The sequence below is a fragment of the Zea mays genome, chromosome 9 (genome assembly GCF_902167145.1).
Source record: "Zea mays cultivar B73 chromosome 9, Zm-B73-REFERENCE-NAM-5.0, whole genome shotgun sequence".
Classification (NCBI taxonomy): Eukaryota; Viridiplantae; Streptophyta; class Magnoliopsida; order Poales; family Poaceae; genus Zea; species Zea mays.
In genome coordinates this window covers 97,419,199-97,425,099 of record NC_050104.1, presented here as the reverse complement: position 1 = coordinate 97,425,099, position 5,901 = coordinate 97,419,199, and the positions used below count along the sequence as shown (strand labels likewise).

At 47.4% G+C, this 5,901-nt stretch overlaps 1 long non-coding RNA gene across 1 annotated transcript; it reads left to right on the top strand.

Annotated features, from left to right (window-relative positions):
• The first annotated feature begins 684 nt into the window (after positions 1 to 684).
• On the top strand, positions 685 to 4,179 carry LOC109942368 (uncharacterized). Its single transcript, XR_002265132.2, has 4 exons — positions 685 to 902; positions 1,013 to 1,119; positions 1,869 to 3,551; positions 3,631 to 4,179. It is a non-coding gene; the product is annotated as an uncharacterized lncRNA (long non-coding RNA).
• Positions 4,180 to 5,901: the final 1,722 nt, after the last annotated feature.

Below are 5,901 nucleotides of genomic sequence, written 5' to 3'. Positions count from 1 at the left end.
CCGCACAAAAATTGAGTAAAACGTGCCTAAATTCTCTATGTTGGACATGAGGTGTTCAGTCTCTTATTTAGTTAGCTGCAACTGGTTCCTAGTGTATTCACCCCACTCTAGAATGCTATAACTTTTGATCCATGAACCTTTGAACTAAGGTTCCTGCAGTAAACTTGTAAAGTTACATTTTGTGAACAAATTTTATTAACTAAGGTTGGCATGTATTGCTCGAAATCGTGAGGATCGAAGGGGTCACAAATGAGGGTTCAGTTTGGTGCCGAATTCAGTTCAGAATCTGAAACGTATTCAGTTTTGCTGAATTTTTAGGAGACGCATATTCCTCTCAGTTTTGGACCCTTCTAATTCTTAATTCTTGAAGTTTTGGTGGATGATAATTACACCAAATATAAAGAGTTATTATCGGAGAACCATTCTTATTAAGCATTGATTTCCTGTCATTACTTAGAACTGGAAGAAAATCATCCTCCAATTCCCTATGTTTTGCAAGTTGGAAACTAAAACTTGTTTCAGTTTTGGGGCTAGGGTTCAACATGCTCGCCTATTTCTCAGCCTTCCTCATCCATTTTGTTTTCTAGAGCATCTCTATCTCCATGGAATATCTCCTCCGCCTACTCTTCTTCTTATCCGAACAGCTACCATATTCTTTTTCTTTTCTCTCATACGAATAGAGATAGATATTCCTGGAAGGAGAATTCCTCACGTCACCTGCAACTTCAACTGTTACACGGCTTCACCACGTTAAACTCCCAGCAAAACCCCAAGTCGTCACCTGCCCCAGCGTTTACTCACCTTGTTCCCTAGCCCCGGCGGCCACCCTGTCCTTGATCATTTCCAAGTTGTGTTGCAGCGAGCTTCTACGTAGTTCTTCCCCACCCGCTCGCTCCCAGCCTGTGAGTGGCCTGCTCCCTCACGCCGAAGCAGCTTGGCCCTCTGCACCCGCCGTTGATTCCGCTTATGTCCTATCATCTTCAACCTCCAGTCTTTGCTCGTCCTTGTCTAGGTCTGGTCCTGCGTACTTCGACGCCGTTCTCCAGACGTGACAGCTCCATCGCTGGTCGTCCAATCCATGTTGATCCTGACTGATCTCGCACGAGCACTGAAGGCGTGGTGAGTCACCGGTACTCCCTCCCTGTACCTTTGATTAGAGCTCTACCGTAGGGGATGACTCCGGATCAAGTTGTCGGGCGAGGTCTGAATGAGGTTGGGCCGGCTGAGTGAGTTTGGGCCCCATACTGTTCTGAGTTTTGCCTTTTTTATTAACTGAGAGATTAGAAATGGTGCCAAAATTTATAGAAAATTCTAAAAATCATGGGACAAATTTTAGTGGATGTATAAAATCAAACGCTCTTTGGTAAAGTTGGTTTTCAGATTTTTAGGTCGGTTACCAAATATTAAGGGATTTAAAAGTGCTCTTGGAAGGACTGTTTGGATTTTAAAAATAAAAGTACAGTGCCAAAACTTATGGAAATTTTTGAGTAAACTTGTTTTGGTCATTTGAGCTTGTGGTAAAAGTTTGAGGCTGTTTGTAAGCGATTTGCTCAGAAAGCTTTGCAAGGTTCATAATAGATAAGATAAATCCCTAATCCAAGAATGGATTAGAGCTTGGGAAGTCGAGCCAAGTTTATCAAGTGAGATCTTGATCTTTGGATGAAATCTAGTGTGTTCTAGTCCACTGGTGGTCATAGCTTGAAGGTGTAGACTTTGGATTCTTGGTGCTACTAGATCCCTTATTATTTTGTTAATCTTTTTGTGCACCTTGTGGAAAGGTGTAGTTAGAAGTGCTTAATATTGTCTTCTTTACGAGTTGCACTTTCATAGCGTGAGTATAAGCATTCATGGACATACATTTCATGTAGAGTGCCAAGAAGGAGATTCTGAAGAGGAGTCTACTCCTGTGCCTGCTCATCAAGAGGATGGAGCTATCTAACTGATGGTTGGGTAGAGGGATCGAGTACCTCTTCACTGCAACAAAGGCAAGCCCTGTTTATAGGGATTGCTTGGAAACTACTTGATGCATTGACTACCTTGATATCCATTCCTTTATAGATACTTCTATTTAAGTATCAAAATATGATTTACAAAAATGCTTAGCCCTGCTTAGATCTTGTGGATAGAAGTTGTCTTTTGCAATAATGCCTAGCTCAGGGGTTATCCTGAGGAAGGATGGCTTCTACCTGCAAGAATATTTTCATATGAAGCATAGTGGGATTTTACTGCAAAGTTCCCCATAATTCTCTATTCATCCTAAGGAACACAAAACAATCCTAAGGATGGAAGTACTTAAATCGAGACTTGGGCTAGGAACAGGTGATGCTCCACCTAGGTTAATTAAGGATTGGATGCGTATTGTAAGGCCCAAAACTTATATAAAAAAACGATAATAAAAATAATGAATAAATATATCTATATGATAATGCTTTGGGATTATGAAACCTAAGGCGATTAATTGATCCCTTTTAGTTTAACGAGTTCAAGTAATAGGATTATATTAGTCGAATAACAAAATAAATAAATAAATAAAAATGGGCACCACATAATGAAATTATTGTATTTGTATTCAAATTTGTGAAACAAGTTTGAGTTTAAAAAAATTAGAATTTGAAAATAAAAAGGGAACAGAAAAGAAAAGGATGGGAATTTAAAGGAAATCATTTATTTCCCCCTAAAATAAATGACAAGGAAAACAATAAATAAAATATTGGAAATAATAAATGTTATATTTTCTTAAAGGGTGTGTTTGATATTTGAAAACTTGGGAGTTCATAACATGAGTTGAATTGAATTTAAAGGGAGGGATTATAAATGGGAGAAGAATATAGAAAGGAAAAAGAGAAAATAGAGAAATCTCGGCTGGGCCGTTTTCCTCTTCGGCCGGCCCAACTCAGCTTCTCTCCCCGCTCAGCCCATGGCGCTCACTTATAGATGTACATGAGGCACGGGCCCGTTAACCTGGCCCGAGGCCCGTTTTTTTGGCCCGGTTCGCGCCCGGCCCGGCACGTATGGGATGGGCCCGGGCTGGCACGGCCCAGTGGAGCAGGCCGTGCCTGGGCCGCTGGCCAGGCACGTGGGCCGGCACGGCACGACCTGCTCCACGCGGACAGCCCGGTCGGGGCCCGTAGCCGACGACGCCCGTGCCCCTTACCTCCTCGCCTCCTCGCCCCATGGGACCCACCTCTCAGTCCCTCCGCTCGCACTCGCATTCGCACTCGCACCCTGCTCCCTCTCTCTCTCTCCCGACTCGGCGGCGATTGACTTGGCGATTGGCGATTCCCCTCCGACGCCTCCGTCGCGGCGCCGCCCCTGTCCAGCGACCTCGGCTCCCGTCCCCGACGCCGGTGACCTCGATCCACCAGCTCCTCTCTAACCCCTCTCCCCTATCCAATCCCCTCTCTCTCTCGGTGAACTATGTGAGTTCGTGTTGTCGTCTCGTCCTCCCCTCCGGCCCTCCCCAGCTCGCCGTCGTCTCTAATCGGTCTCTGTCTGTCGTGTGTCGTCTGGGTGGCCCCCGTGTTCTCCGGCATCGGGCTCCGGTAGCACAGGTAAACCCTAACCCTAACCCTAGATCTTTCGTAAACCCTAACCCTAACCCTAACTGTATACTGTTTTGCTCTTTTGTAGGTCAGTTGCTGATGCCTCGTCTTCCTCCTCTGGGGTAGATCGGGCACGGCGACTGCGTGCTCCGTTGAGGGACGGTGCTGGAGATCGGCCGTCCGTGGTGAAGGTCGCCATGGCAGATGATGACGATGTCAATCCGGTCACCGGCAACGACGACCTTCGTGCGGCAGGGCTTGTCCCAGATGACGAAGACGACATCCAGGCTGACGCTGCTGCTTTGCTCGGTATCGATCTAACCTCTGCTCCTGTCGATCTAAGTTCTAATCCGACCAACGCTGGTGGAGGGCCTGCTACGTCCACCGATACTCCGGTCGGCTCCACCAGCATCGATGGTGGTACTGGTACCTCATCTGTTGGTAAGCGTAAATATACTGTCTGGGTTGTGAGAGAGTCATTTTGTATTGTAATATACATTTGTAACAGATACAAACTTAGTGATTAAACTTTGAGCTGGCTGCACTCTTTTTTCCTTTCTAGGGTTTCTCACAAGGGTGAGTTTTACCTAGAAAGGTTTTTAATGAGGCAGCATTGCACAAAACAGCTCATTTATTATATTTGTCTATATTTTCTACTGTTTTTTAACTTTGGTTAAATTTCTCTATGTTTTCTGCTGTTTAGGATCTCTAACGGGCTGGTGCTGGCACGGCCCGTTTTTTTGAGCGTGCCTAGCGGGCTGGCCCGGCACGAAAAGTGGCCCAGAGGGTCGTGCCTGGGCCAACGGCCAGGCACGTGGGTTCTCTAGGCACGGCCCGTTAAGCCCGTGTGCCCGGGCCGGCCCGTTGGCTGATGGGCCGTGCTTCCCCGGGCCCGTGCCGGGTCGTGCCGGGCCGGCCTGTTGGCCATCTATACGCTCACTGCCGTTCACGTATGTGGCTTACGTGTGGGGCCCACTGTCCAGAATCGTCATCTCCAACCAACGCGGCGGGCTCCTGTACAGCAAAACGGACTCCGTAACAAACTCATGCGAATCCCGCGGTCTTCGCCTGAACTCTGCGCGCGCGTTTCGGAGGGCCAGGGCGATGCTGGGCTATATAAGTGCAGGGCGCCGCAATATCCCCACCTGCATTCCGCCGCTAGTGCTGGAGAGAGAAGGTAGAAAGTGACCAGGGGAGGAGGAATTGCCGCCGCCATGGTTCCAAGCCCCCACTGGCGTTCGGTGTACACGACCTGGTTGCGGGTGGTCGCCAGGGCATGGGGAGTCCTTCACCGGCGTCGATTTGGGCAACGCCGGCCTCATCACCGGGTGATTTCTCGCCGAGCTTTGGGGCCCCACCGTGGGTCTGTCACGGACCATGGCCATGGCATTGGCGCCGCTAGAATCACGGTGAGTAACCCTGCAACAACGTCGCACTTACCTCCGCCTCGAGTAGCTTGTTCGGGAGAGATGCTTCGAGCTCAGGATCGGGGTTCAGCTAGGACCGGTGATGCCGCCACCGCTGGGTGTCGTCGGGATTCACCTTTGAGGATGAGGAAGACGCGGCTGGCACCTTTGATCCACCTTTGTGCGGTTAGGATTGGATGAGGGGTATTACCTCAGGGGTGCCGCACGTGAGCCGTTAGATCCTTAGTGTGCGACCAGGATTAGAGTGAGCGTACCCCTTTTTAGTTGTTGGAGATCTCAGCCGTTCATCTAAAAACCAAGGGCTCCCGTCGGGTCTGGGTGTGGGAGAGTTTGAACCGTGGATCTATGATCAGACGGGTGGGATTGAGTCATCGCGTTTATGTGCTCGGATTGAGTGTGGACCGTCTGATCTGGATCCAAGGTTTCGCATAGCATACCGGTTCGGGCATGGACGAATCTATCCTGCACCGTCGATCTCGCGTCCAACGATGCAGATCAACCAATACCCCTTCGCCTTGGCATTTATGCTAAAGAGACCCTACGATTTTTAGAAATAAACCCGCCGTCCTAGCGGGGGAAGTTCTGAGTCTGCGTAAGCTTTATGCTTTAGCCCCTGATCTTGGTGATATTAGTAGCCGCAGTCCAGGGAAATGGAAAATCAGAGAAAATGATTTAGAAAATGAATTTCTTATATAAAAACAATTCCAGAATCTTGTTAAATCCATAAAAAATTCATATTAAGTCCAAATGAGCCCGTTCCAATTTCTATAATTATATAATATTATTTTTTATCACATAGTACCTCTGATTTGACATGAAAACCACTTTAAAATCTAATTCCTAATTTAATCTTGTACAAAACACATAAAATCATTAGAAATTCATAACTTCTTCGTTTTAACTCTGATTTGATCCGTTCAAGTTGAGTTAGA